The sequence below is a fragment of the Oryx dammah genome, unplaced genomic scaffold, assembly GCF_014754425.2.
Source record: "Oryx dammah isolate SB20612 unplaced genomic scaffold, SCBI_Odam_1.1 HiC_scaffold_4, whole genome shotgun sequence".
Classification (NCBI taxonomy): Eukaryota; Metazoa; Chordata; class Mammalia; order Artiodactyla; family Bovidae; genus Oryx; species Oryx dammah.
Window position 1 is genome coordinate 73,750,769 of NW_024070188.1, and position 14,166 is coordinate 73,764,934.

The 14,166-nt window shown below is 41.0% G+C and overlaps 1 protein-coding gene across 2 annotated transcripts in view; it reads right to left on the reverse strand.

Moving 5' to 3' along the window:
• Window positions 1–10,050, reverse strand: part of LATS1 (large tumor suppressor kinase 1) — a 36,606-nt gene extending 26,556 nt beyond the window's left edge. For both annotated transcript variants that reach the window (XR_005720814.1, XM_040238663.1), the window contains exon 1: window positions 9,618–10,050. The gene's annotated coding sequence lies outside the window, so the exon portion shown is untranslated. The remainder of the gene's footprint in view (window positions 1–9,617) is intronic.
• Between the last annotated feature and the right edge of the window lie 4,116 nt (window positions 10,051–14,166).

Sequence of the window (14,166 nt, forward strand, 5' to 3'; positions counted from 1 at the left end):
TTATATTTTTACTCTTAATCAAAATGGGATCACAACATGCAAAATAAATTATTCTTTTACATTATCATGTGAATTTACAAGAAAAGAATGTCATGTTGACCAAACTTAAATGACCAAGGAACTCTTTCCTCCACAGCATTTTATGAAATTCATGCTCTGTGTACTATACTTTAGAAAATGCTGAACTAGAGAGATTAATTTTAGTCCTATATTTACAAAGGACTATATTTAAAGGTCTGTCTAGTCAAGGCTATGGTTTTTCCAGTGGTCATGTTTGTATGTGAGAGTTGGACTAAGAAGAGGGCAGAGGGCCGAAGAATTGATGCTTTTGAACTGTGGTGTTGGAGAGGACTCGGGAGTCCCTTGGACTGCAGGGAGATCAAATCAATCAATCTAAGGGAAATCAGTCCTGGATGTTCAATGAAGGACTGATGCTGAGGCTGAAACTCCAAAGCTTTGGCCACCTGATGTGAAGAACTGACTCCTTGGAAAAGACCCTGATGCTGGGAAAGATTGAGGGCAAGAGGAGATATGAACGACAGAGAATGGGATGGTTGGATGGCATCACCGACTCGATGGACATGAGTTCGAGCAAGCTTCGGGAGTTGGTGATGGACAGGGAGGCCTGGCGTGCAGCAGCCCATGGGGTCGCAAGGAGTTGGACACAGCTGAGCGGCTGAACTGAACTGATATTTAACTCTATACTTTGACAATTACTCAAATGTAGTTACTAACATTCCTAACATCCAAGTGAGTGCACAATAGTCATAGAAATGACTGAGTTCTGGGATATGTGTAATAATGTGTTTTAGGTTTACATAAACAAATAATTAGTTTATACTTTTTCATATACAGATTGAAATATTATACTTGTGAATAAATATGATGCCTGGAACTTCAAAATAATCTGATTTTATGATTTGGATGAGACAAAAGTAGTGATAAACTGATTACTGTTGTAGCTGGGTGACGGGTACCTGAGAGTTCACTGTACTATTTCCTCTACTTTTGTGTACACTTGAATTTTCCAAAACAGAAAGTTAAAAAACAAAGAAAAGGAAATGACTCTGGATCTTGGAATGGTTCTGCTACAAATTATTCTGATTCAAATACAAAGTACACTAAAACACACAGGATTTCTTTAAAGAAACTATCAATAACATGTAACTATCTTTTCAACATTAGCTTTTCAAGGAGAATAATAGAAACATAGTTTTTTTTTTAACTTAAAAAAAAACTGGAATATAGTTGTTTTACAAAGTTTCTGTATTTAAATGTTCATTTCAACTACAAGATTATCTGCATCACTTGACTTCAGAAATGGTGAAATGGAGGAAATACGGCATATATTTATTTTCAATCATTGTTTATTAATCTCTGTGGCAGAGACGATATTGACATACTGCCCTGTATTTCCCAGATTAGTTGCCAGAGCCCTGCAAGTAGATGTCTGTGAGTCAATTCTGGGCTGAGGCAGTTGAAAGCTGGTGTGGTTCTCCACCTGTCATTTTCCTGCTTCAGTGACAATCTAGGTGACATTTTGAGATGGTAGCCTCCTATTTATGGAGGCACTGTAGGTCCCTAAGCCACTGAATGGCTTACTACTGACCCCCATGGGGCTCTGTGTGAGCAAGATAGGAATCTCTGATATGTGAAGCCATTGATATTTTGGGATTTGTTACCACAAAACAGTTTAGTATTATGTGGCAATAAAGACGATCCAAAACAAGCAGTCTATTTACTCAGAGCTTACTACAGGAAGGGAGTTAGCCACCATCATTTGTGTTTAGCAGAGACTCAAAGGCACTCATGGGAGTGGAAAAATTTTATACCGAAAAAAGAGGGAAGACTTCAAGTATGCTCTACCATAACAAAGTTGGAGGCCGGCTAACTAGAAGTACAGCATCCTGATTGCTTTGGGAAGCATATTTGGTTTTCTCTGCTTGGTCCTGAGGCAGGGTGACAACTACTGATCAAGACTTGACTCTTTGGGACTACTGACACTAAGACTGGGCGTCACAGTTCTATTTTCATATGTGATCTGGCCACTGCGTATCTGTATACATAGTCTCTCATTATCCTAATACAGAAGTTGATACCTAGACGTGAGGTACTGCTATAACATAAACATAACATGGTATTGGCTAAGTGGCCAGGCTGAGGGCTTCAAGGGAATGATACTGGAGGCTGGACAAATGGAGAACCATGTTTCACAGTAGTAAAATATTTGATAAAGTGATTTGCCTGTTATAACTTCCAAGGTAACAAGGAGCCCTACTAAACTTGTAGTTCCATGAAATGAGTTTGGAAAAGAGAATCTTAGAAATGTATGTAGGCTGCTATTGGCTATCTGGCAAAGCATTATAAATAAAGGATAAGGTCATGAAAGAAGCAGCTTACTTGTAAACAAAAATAGAAAGGGATAGAGTCGAGTCCAGAAATTTAAAGTCTTGTAGAACTGGAAAAGCAGCTTGCTTTTAGACTGAAACACGAAGGGATAGAATTGAGAGATTCTGAATGCAGATGCTCAGTGAAACCTCTTAGCTGACTAAAGTACCCCAGTGGCTTAAAACAAACGAACAAAAAAACAACATTAAGGGTATGGCCTTCCCTCAAATAACCAATTCAGAAGAGAAATGAGAGTTCTAAAATCTTTGGATGAGGTTCCTAACTGAACTTTTGTATGGTTACTGACACATGGAACTGACTGGAACTAAACACATCAGAGGCTTTCTAACTTTGAGGAAACCGTTTTGTTAACCATTCAAGCTCAAACTAAAAAAACTTTCAGCTCTTGGGCAACAAAACAAAAACCTCTGGGCTCTTAACTTCTTTGAGCAGTGACTTAGTCAAAAAGATTTGCACCTTCCAAAGAGGAATATTTCCCCAAAGCTCACACTTCATAGGTAACCAAGGATGGAAAAGGAAAAAGAACTTCCTGTTTCTTGGAGAACAATGGCCAACAGTAACAGAGAACAAAGGATGAGGCAGTTCCTCCAAGGAATCTCCTCTTCCTCCAGGGCTGGTTGCTTTCACAAGATCTGCCTGTGGAGGCTTTAAAATTATTTTATCAGAAACTGCTATTTCCCATTCTTCTTTTCCTTTTTAAAAAGATTTACTTATTTATTTAGAGCTATGGTGGATCTTCACTGCTGTATTTGTGCTTTCTCTAGTTGCGGCAAGCAGGGGCTACACTCTAGTCGTGGTGCAAGGGCTTCTCACTGCAGTGGCTTCTTTTGTTGTGGTGCAAGGGCTCCAGGCACACAGCTTTAGTAGTTGTGGCACACGGGCTCTAGAGCTCGGGCTCAGTTGCTCCCTGGCATGTGGGATCTTCCCAGACTGGGGATCAAACTGGTATCCCTTGCACTGCAAGGCAGATTCTTAACCACTAGACCACCAGGGAAGTCCCCCATTCTTCTTTTCTAATAGTACTGCTTATTATGGCCCTCCTGTCCTTGTTCTACCATTGTGTACACGGTGAATGAGAGGTAACAAGAGAGGATGACAGACAGCGAGAGTGAGGATAACTTCACAGATCTCTGGACCAAGAGAAGCTATATTTGGACCTGATGGATTACTGGACATACGGAACACAGGACCTGTGTGTGAATCTAACTACTGCTGCTTAGGACCTAATATGCTAGCAAGAGAATAACATAGTACTATGAATGTCTTTCTAGGACAGAAAGTATAGTGTTTTCTTGATTCCAAGATACATGCTTTTCCACATTTTAACATTTTTGAAATTGAGCATATCTTAAAATCAATATTAAAAGGAATTTGCCAGCTCCAAACCAGAGAAGATCTGGAACAGCAGAGGACACAGGTAACTTGACCATCAGTTCAGTTCAGTTCAGTCGCTCAGTCGTGTCCGGCTCTTTGCGACCCCATGAATTGCACCACGCCAGGCCTCCCTGTCCAGCACCAACTCCCGGAATTCACTCAGACTCACGTCCATCGAGTTGGTGATGCCATCCAGCCATCTCATCCTCTATCGTCCCCTCCTCCTCCTGCCCCCAATCCTTCCCAGCATCAAAGTCTTTTCCAATGAGTCAACTCTTTGCATGAGGTGGCCAAAGTACTGGAGTTTCAGCTTTAGCTTCATTCCTTCCAAAGAAATCCCAGGGCTGATCTCCTTCAGAATGGACTGGTTGGATCTCCTTGCAGTTCAAGAGTCTTCTCCAACACCACACTTCAAAAGCATCAATTCTTCGGTGCTCAGCCTTCTTCACAGTCCAACTCTCACATCCATACATGACCACAGGAAAAACCATAGCCTTGACTAGACGGACCTTAGTTGGCAAAGTAATGTCTCTGCTTTTCAATATGCTATCTAGGTTGGTCATAACTTTTCTTCCAAGGAGTAAGCGTCTTTTAATTTCATGTCTGCAGTCACCATCTGCAGTGATTTTGGAGCACACAAAAAAATAAAGTCTGACACTGTTTCCACTGTTTCTCCATCTATTTCCCATGAAGTGATGGGACCGGATGCCATGATCTTCGTTTTCTGAATGTTGAGCTTTAAGCCAACTTTTTCACTCCCCTCTTTTACTTTCATCAAAAGGCTTTTTAGTTCCTCTTCACTTTCTGCCATAAGGGTCGTGTCATCTGCATATCTGAGGTTATTGATATTTCTCCCGGCAATCTTGCTTCCAGCTTGTGTTTCTTCCAATCCAGCGTTTCTCATGATGTACTCTGCATAGAAGTTAAATAAGCAGGGCGACAATATACAGCCTTGACGGACTCCTTTTCCTATTTGGAACCAGTCTGTTGTTCCACGTCCAGTTCTAACTGTTGCTTCCTGACCTGCATACAGATTTCTCACTTGACCGTAAGTAAAAGGTCAAATTTCCTTGTCATTTCAATTGCATTATTTTCACTGGCAGCACCACATGTGGTTGAATCTAGACCTTTGATTAATGTTCAAAATGTCTTCAAAAGATTTCACTATGATGTAACATTATGTATTCAGAAACTGTCATCCAATATGCAATGCAATTAAAGGCATAAACTGCTGTCAAATTTCGGTGAGATCACAGAATTTTCAAAGAAAAGAGTCTTTTATGAAGGACAAGCATTCAGACATGAAATATCTGTCCAAACCTTTTGAGTTACATTCAGTTGTTGTTTAATTTCTAGCAATAACTCACTCAACTCAGGAAAAAAAAAAAAAACACCTAAGAGTTTAAGCAAAAAGGAAAGGAAGACAAAACTCCAGTATTCTTCAATATGCCTCATATTATATACTCAATCATAAAGACAATAAAGAAGTTGAAGATTATTAGCTGGGGTCATAAAAAACAACACACCATCATGATGTTATATGAAGCCCAAAGTAAATGAGAAGAATTCCAGATTCTGAATGTAAATAAGGCTGAGGCTCAAAAAAATTGAAAGGCATACAATTGAAGGGATAAATGAATGCCATTGAAGGTTAGTTAAAAACCATGTTTATTTCCTTTGCCCTGAAAAACTGTTACTAAACAGACTGCTTGTTTTAGACTTTTTTTGTTGTTGTTGTTTTAGACTTATTAATGGTATCATGGAATGGAGAAAATTGACAATTCAATGTCATCTTTTAAAATAACTATATTGAATTACATCATGTAGATGTATCATAACTTATCTATCCCCTACTGATGTTCCTTTAGGCTATTTCCAATTTTTTGCTATTATAATGTTTTAAACGTTGATAACTTCAACTGTATTGGTAATATTCCAGTTCTGAGGATGGGTGGTGAGTTCATGGGTATTCATTTTATTATGCTTCATGGTTTACATGCATACACATGTTCTTTGTACATATAAAAGTTAATAAAAATTGTGGCAATAAAAATTCTTGTGTTGGGACCTCCACTGCAAGGGGGCATGGGTTAGATCCCTGGTCAGGGAACTAAGATTCCACATGCCATGCGGTGGTATAGCCAAAAATAAATACATAAATAATGAAGTGTATAATTCAATCATTACAGAATTGTAACCATTGAAACAATCCATTAAAAAAAAAAAAAAACTGTGTGTGCCAATTATTGAGCATTTCCCTTTAAGATAAATTCCTAGAAGTGTAAGGAACTGCTGGGTCAAAGAGAATAAGTATTTAAAATTCTGATACTTATTATTTAGGTTGCCTTCCAGAAAGCTGTACTAATTTACAAGCCCTCCAACAATGTATAGTTGACCCTGGCATTAACAAATGTGAAAATGATATGTGAAAACTCAAGAAGTAGAGAACATTTTTAAAACAGCTCTTCAACACTAAACAGCTTACCTCTTTAACCCACACCACACTGGTGCCAGAAGAGTCTTTCTAATATAGTCCTGACCATGTTACCTCACTACTACAGAGCCCTCAATGATTCCTTTAGCTTAGTAATTAAAGCCAGAGATCTGGATCAAAGAGCAGGGTACAAATCCCAGTTCTACTAGTAACTAGCTTTGTGATCTTCAAATTGGGCAACAGTCCTATTTAAATAGGGTTATTTTAAGCATTAAGTAAGTTTAATACATGTCAAATGTTTAGAATAAGGGCCTGATTCAATAAATGTTATTATCTTCTTACTCTTTTCACCATCTTACCCACCCAGATTCTCCTGGATGTAACAGACACGCTAATCGAACCAAATTACTTGCTCTCAGCTAATGTACCTTGTGCTTTTCTACTTTCATGTTCTTACCCTTCCTGTTCACTCTTCTTGGGAAAACCTCTGCTATACTTCTTGAAGAAATGAAAACCAGCCTTTAAGGTACCATTCAAATGCTTCCTTCATGAAGTTTTTATTGAAATGTTAGTTGCTATCCTATCTGAGCGCACTTTACACAGTCAAATAAAACTTATTTTTCCTACTAAATCACAAGAGCATAAGATGTGTTGGGAATATATATATATATTCTTCAGATGAGACGATCAATCCAGAGGGCTAAAGTCGCCTGCCTAAGATCGTATAGCCAGCTGGAAGTCATGCTAGAAATGGACTCCTCATAACCTGAACCAGTCCAGGGCTCTTTTTATCATACCTACATCTTGAGTCTTCCTAAGGGATTATGACTCACATTCTCTGAAGGAATTCTTCAATTTGTTAGACTGGACAGACAAAACCTCCATTTCTTAGAAAGTTCAGACCTTGGTCAAATGTGCAAGGACCTACTGTGTAACACATGGAGCTCTGCTCAATGTTAGGTGGCAGTCTGGATGGGAGGGGAGTTTGGGAGAGAACGGATACATGTATATGAATGGCTGAGTCCCTTCGCTGTTCACCTGAAATTATCACAACATTGGTGATTGGCTATACCCCAATACAAAATTAGAGGTGTTTTTTTTTTTTTTTTAAAAACAACTTATGGATCATAACTGTTCCTACTATCCTATTATTCAACACTTGAAAGTCCAGCTTGCTAAGAGAGTTTTCTGATGTACACAAAGAACAAAATGAGCTCCTTCCATATCCTTCCCCCATATCCTTCCCCCCTGAGATTCAAAGCTTAGTATGAGTTCCATTTTCCAGGGATAAAAGGACTGCATTAACAATGATGTGCCCTAGATTTCTTCCTTTTACAATAAATTATCATATATTTTTTTAAAGTACAAATGTAAGTCTCAAAAAATATCACTGATATCTTGTCCAGCTTAAAAGAAGTATAGATGCCATTCATTACAGCAAGAGACAGCATGTCTCCATACTTTGACTAAATCAGTTACGAGAACAGCAACAGTAATATGTACCATCTTAGCAGCAAAGCCTTAGCTGCTCATACAGCAATATTCAAGAATCTCTGCATATTGATGACGTTTTCTCCAACTCACTTTCTAAGAACTAACTTATCAAAAGTGGAAACAGTCACTATATTTTATCTTCATGCTGAAAAAGGTTGCCATTTATACTTGATAAAAATGTTGACCAATGACTACATTACTTTTGCAGTCAACAAAAATCCCCCATTAATCTAAATATAATACCTGGAAGGAAAACTAAATCATCAGAGTGGAAACTATTCCAATTCTACATTTATGCAGAGTAACAAGGAGAAGCATTAGAAACAAAAACAAAGGGACTTCCCTGGAGGTACAGTGGATAAGAATCTGCCTGCCAATGCAGGGGACACAGGTTCAATCCCTGGTCCAGGAAGATTCCAAATGCTGCAGAGCAACTAAGCCTGAGCGCCACAACTTCTGAAGCCCATGCTCTAGAATCCCAACAAGAGAAGCCACCACAATGAGAAGCCTGCACACCGCAACTAGAGAGTCCGCTCTCTGCAACTAGAGAAAGCCTGAGTGCACAACCAGAAATATAAACAAACAAAAACTTTAAAAAAAACCCCACAATAAAAAACCGAAGAACCTACAGAAGGAAATCTATGTATCATAACAAAAATATGTAGCAGAAGCATTTATTATTTGCTTTTGAAGAGTGCCAAGTCATACTCAATAAATATTCAAGCACAGAAAAAAAAAAGTGCCTTCCCTGGCATGCACCATGATCTAGTTTCTTGCAGTAGCAGCTGATCAGGGGAACACAATGCTACTTCTTTTACTGTTAAATCAGTCAAATTCCTCCACTGCCTTAGGGAATCAACAATCTCATTTTACCCGTCTGTCAACTTATTAAATCACAAATGTAGACACCTTAGCAGAGAATATTCATTCCAATGATGAGCCCTACCTCTTCTTCCACATGGAGTTAATTTGATAAAAAAAATTCTTAATCTCCAATATATAATCCATAAAGGCCTGACAAGCTTCTGATTCAAATCCATTTCCCAAACTGGAGTGAAACAATACTATTTGTGAGATTAGACTTATTTCTTACCAGATTTACGAATAACTTCTACCCGACGTTATATTTTGAGTAATACGAACATACGGGTCGACAGACATTAAATTTTGCTCCCTTAGAGAAGTACTTTCAACTGAAGAAAACAACTTTCAATTGGAGAGAATGGGGTGAAATCAAGTCACCTGAGAGTCATTCTTTGTGATACAAATTCTTTTTGAAGTTATACTAAACAGTGTCCCCTTACTTTCCTTTCCTTCCTTTTCTGTGTTTACATACATACTCCTACTCCGTAATGATCCCTCCAGCTCTCCTACCCCTTCCAACTATGTACAGTACCTTATTTACAGAGGACTGTAAACAGAAATTCGCAGCATTTGTTCAAGGTATATAGCATCTGGTTCCTCTGGGATGAAAGAACCATGGCTCTTTTGCTGCACATTTCCTTCAGAATCACCTTCCGCTTTTCCCTCCTTCCTAAATACCGCTGACCCGAGAGAGATGAGGATAAGGGTGGAGGAGCGAGGGAAGACAGTCCGCGCAAGGCCTCCAGCGGCACAGGTCCCTCCCAGCCTAACCTGAACCTCCAAGGCCGCAAAGCCCGGGGCTCTTCCTGCAGCCCCGGGCGCGGCCAAGCCTCTCTTCCCCAGGGCAGGGCTCCTCTCAGGTCCGTGCAACCAGCCAAATTGGGCCCGCACCGGCCGCCGCGGCCCGCCCGTCCACAGCAGCCCCTGGACCCCCGCCAGCGGGGATGGGCGTGGGCCCCCACGGCCACCGCCCCGCACGGCCCGCATCTCCGGCTCTGGTGGAGAGAGTGCGCCCCACCCGCTACGCCAGCCTCGGACCTACCTGCAGGGGGACAGCGGGGCTCCTGGACAGCGGCCACGGGCCCGAGGGCGGGCGCCGAGGCGGCCGGAGCCCTTCCCGGGGACCCCAAGAATCCCCGAGGGGGCAGGGCGGACAGAGGCGCCGGGGGGCGGCCGCGGGCCAGCGCGGCCCGTCGCGGAGGTCGCGGGGACCTGGCTCTCCCCTCAGCACCAGGCCACCGCCGCCGCCGCCATTTTGCCTTTCACTCGGTGTCGCCGCCGCCGCACTCCCTTGCAGGTTTCCCGGATGTGGGCATTTCCCGGCGTCGCTTGCGCGGGGGCCGAGGACTGGGGGCTTCTGCCCCCCTGGCGGCGGGGAGCGAGCGCGCCGCCTGCGGCCTTCCTCCCTCTGCGGTCGCCCGCTAGTCTGCGTGTCCGCCAGCTGCGTCGCCCCCGCCTCGCGCTGCCCAGGTGACTCGCCCAGTCTGGTGGCGTCAGGCTCCCTCCTCCCAAGCCCACTCAAGTATTTCAGTGTCTCTTTTTTAATTTGAGCTCTTTCTGTGGCCGAATATAGAATAAAAGATGCGTATCTGAAGGAGTTTATTTCTCAGAAGGAAACAGCAGTGAGTTGCCCTCTGAAACCTAGCTGTGGACGTTCAGGATTCGGGATTTCTAGAGACTTTGAAATAACTAGAATTTTGCATAGCACTATCCCCGAGTAAATCCGTGAGTTTAAGAATTTGCTGAATCAGCCGGATTAATATATTCTCTAACCAGGACAGACTAGGGAGTTTTAGAGATTTTGATCGACCAACCGAATCGGTAGAAGAGGAAATCATTATTGCCGTAATTGGGTAATGATGACTGCAAGAAGAGGCTTTATTTCTTGTTAGATTGAATTAAAAGGTTGAGATAGGATCGTCGAGTTTATGATGTTTAAAGGTCCTTTCCACCCATTGTACAGAGCCCCTTTGCCAATTCTGCCTCTAGAAAATATATAGTTAGTATTTTCAAATATCTCATTCTTTTTTAACTAGAGGAGACTATTTGTTTTTAAGACTTCTTTTTTTTTCTGATGTTGAATTCGTTGTTGGCTACTGTATGGAGAAGTTCAAATGTGAAATCCTCTGTTAAAAGATTACATTCCAGGAGAGGTTGGTTGAAAATCTATATCCCACAGTCACAGAGTCTGTAGAAGATATGACCCAAAGTGGCCCTAGGTCTTAACTGTCTTCAACTGGAGAACAACATTCTGTGACTTCTGTGAATGTAATATGTTCAGGGGCCTGCTTGCCCTCTGTAGGATTATGTATCTGAAAGAGCAGACTGCCCCTTGAACCTTGTCACCTGTCACCAACCTTCAGATCTTAAGCTCTTCATCTCTCTAAACCTAAAGGTGGGTATCTCCAAAAACTACTGTCTTTGGGAAAACTCCAGGATAATTCAAGGAGCTCAGGAAATTTCTCTCTATATTAAGAGGTTTACTCCTGTGAAGCTGAGGGAGAAAAGAGCAGGGAAAGAAGAGAGGGAGTGCTCAGGAGAGAAGAACCAACCACAAAGATGAAAAGTGGCAGAGAATGGGAGAGGGTGGAAGTGAAAGACAAGGGAAGTACCTCCTAGGAGTGCTGGAGTCTAAGAATGCAATACACGCCATTGTGTTTGAAGGTCTTTTTGTCACTGTGATGGAAAACCCTTGGTCCAGCTTCGGCCTATTCAGTTCTTCAGTGCTTCATGGAAGAAGGTTATTTTGCTTTTGTTGTTGTTAAGTGTAGTTTGATTTACAGTATTGTGCTAGTTTCAGGTGTACAGCAGTAATTCAGTTCTAAATTTTTTTTTTTCAGTTCTATATATTTTTCAGATTATTTTCCATTATAGGTTATTACAAGATATTGAATGTAATTCCATGTGCTATACAGCAAACCCTTGTTGCTTGTCTATTTTATGTAGAGTAAGTTGTCTCATTTTGTTTTTATCAACAAAATGTAAGGGGCCAAATGTCATACTTGGGTAATTGTAGGAACAGAGGCAGCACACGTGGAAGAAGTCTGCAGAGCACTGTGGTCCTGAGAACACAGGCCTTCCCAGTTCATAATATCTTAGGGGAAGGTTCTGAACTGTGAGTAGCCATATTCTCCACTTCAGTTCAGTTCAGTTCAGTCGCTCAGTCGTGTCCAACTCTTTGCGACCCCATGCACCACAGCATGCCAGGCCTGAGTGGAGAATTGTGTTCCACCTTCTTGAGAGCAGAGAATCTAGGTAAATTATTTGGAATTCTGAGCAGATTTGTCTCTCCAATTTTTTTCAAACATTATCAGTGTGGACTGGACTCATGGATATTTAATAGCTTGGGAGTTTTAAAAATTGATCAAATTTTTCCAGCTTTGGCTGTTAAGAGCTCTTCCAGTTAACTTCTGTGTCCCTGTGACATACTCCCATCATTGTGGGCTTAAAACAACAACAACAACAACAACAACAAAAACTTTCTCACTTTCTGGCACTGCAAAATGCTCTAAACTACCTGGTTTATTTCTTGCCTTCCAAGGAGTCTTGGTTCCTTTTATTGGGAGAATGTTGTTAGAAACCAAATCTGGTTTGAGTTGTACTCATTGCTACTGAGGTATCCTTGCTTGTAGGATCTCTAGCTAAGAAATTTTGGTTCCACACTATGCAGGAGTAAGGTCTGTGTTTTGATTTGTTGCAGCTAGTATTTTACTGTCTGGTATTAATTAGTTTAGCTTATTTCCATGGCCTGAACAAAAATTGTTTTGAAAACTGATGCATATCTGATGGCTATGTTGGGGTGTCAACCGTTCTTCCCCCAAAGTCCAGTCATGACAGTTTGTTTATAGTTAAATTTTTTTACCTGATCAGCTAGATTTTAGTCTCTTCTCCCTAATTCTGTCTTCTCACCCCCACCTCCTTTGTGGCTTTCTCTTCTAATATAGTGAAGTGTTGAAAATGTTTTGGTGCTAAGATGACTGCAGTCGAGTATGTGTGTGCATGCTCAGTTACTCAGTTGTCTGACTCTTTTCGACCCTATGGACTGTAGCCCGCCAGGTTCCTCTGTCCATGGGATTTTTCCAGGCAAGAATACTGAAGTGAGTTGCCATTTCCTCCTCCAGGGGATCTTCCCAACCCAGGGATCGAACCTGAATCTCCTGTGTCTCCTGCATTGGCAGGTGGATTCTTTACCACTGAGACTGTAGTCTGTTAGTTATTTTATTCTGTATTGCCACTTAACATTAATTGTGGTTCAGAATGATACCAATGAAATAGTTTAACAGTTGCATAATTTGGCTCTACTCAGATTTCATTTCTGTAAGACAAGAGCACATCTACTGCTTCAGATCATCTAACTAGTCTGAGCTAGATATCTTGATATCCTAAGCTTAAATGAAGGCTTGATATAAACTTATACACTAGTGAGCTTAGTATGCTTCTTAGACAAGATTCTAGAATGGATTATTAAATGGATGATGTTTCCACAGTACCATGAAATAGAAGTGTTATTCTCAAGGGACAAGGAATTTTTCAATTATGCCAAAATTTGGATAGCATGATGGCTATAGCACAGGTGTTTTTCTCACAGTAGCCTTGCGAACAAGATAAATGAATGGGGCTGAATGTCAAAAATCAGGCTGGTTTACAAATATTTCAACAACTATAGCCGAATAGTAATGACTCACGTGTCACTGATACTTGGGAAGACTCTAGGAGTGTGCCTAAGCATTATAGTCCATTTAACGCAAGGGGATGAAGGTGCAGCAAGCATGCTGGGCAATTCTAAAATGATCAGCTTCTGCAGAAAGGACTGAAAGGTGATCATTAGCTCTTTCCTAAAGTGAAATAATATTTGTCTTAACCAGGAAGGATGTACCTATTGCAAGAATCAAAACCATTGGCGTTAACTTTAGATAGTGAAGTATGGTTTAGGGAGTATCAGGTGTGAAAAATTAAAGGTGTAAGTTAAATTAGCAGTCTAATCGAACAAGTATCAAAATAGTTAGAAAAGGCTGAGACAGCCACTACAAAGGAATATTGTATCCAGAACCAAGATAGATTTCTGTCATACTCTTAGCAAGGCAGAGAACACTGGGGAAGTATTCATTTTGGAAGTCACACTTTAATGGTGGTCTTTGGCAAACGGGAAAACATAATTGTGAATTTAATTTAGTTCAGGCTGATTCAGGGCTTACTATTATCAGATATTGTGTTAAACAACTCAGAGATGGGCTCTGTTCTTGGGCTTATGGTCCAGTAGAGGGAGACAGGCTGCTCAGCAGATGGCAGTAAGCACTGTACAAGCTCTGCACAATGGGCTTTTGATGCAGAGTACAATTTAGTCCAGATTGTTAAGAGGCCAGCGAAGGGTTTCTTGAGAAAATGACACCTAAAAGGAGTTCAGAAAGGTAAGCCGGATTTAGCCAAAAAGGGCAAAAAAGGTGGGACAGGGAACCCTGCCCACAAGAAACCACTGATTTAAAAGTTTGCCCCAAAGCAGCTACAATATGTAGTTTTGAGTATCTAAATATATGATGAAAGAAATTAAATTTGCTTGCTGTGGCTCCCGAGTAAAGACAAATGGAAGCAAA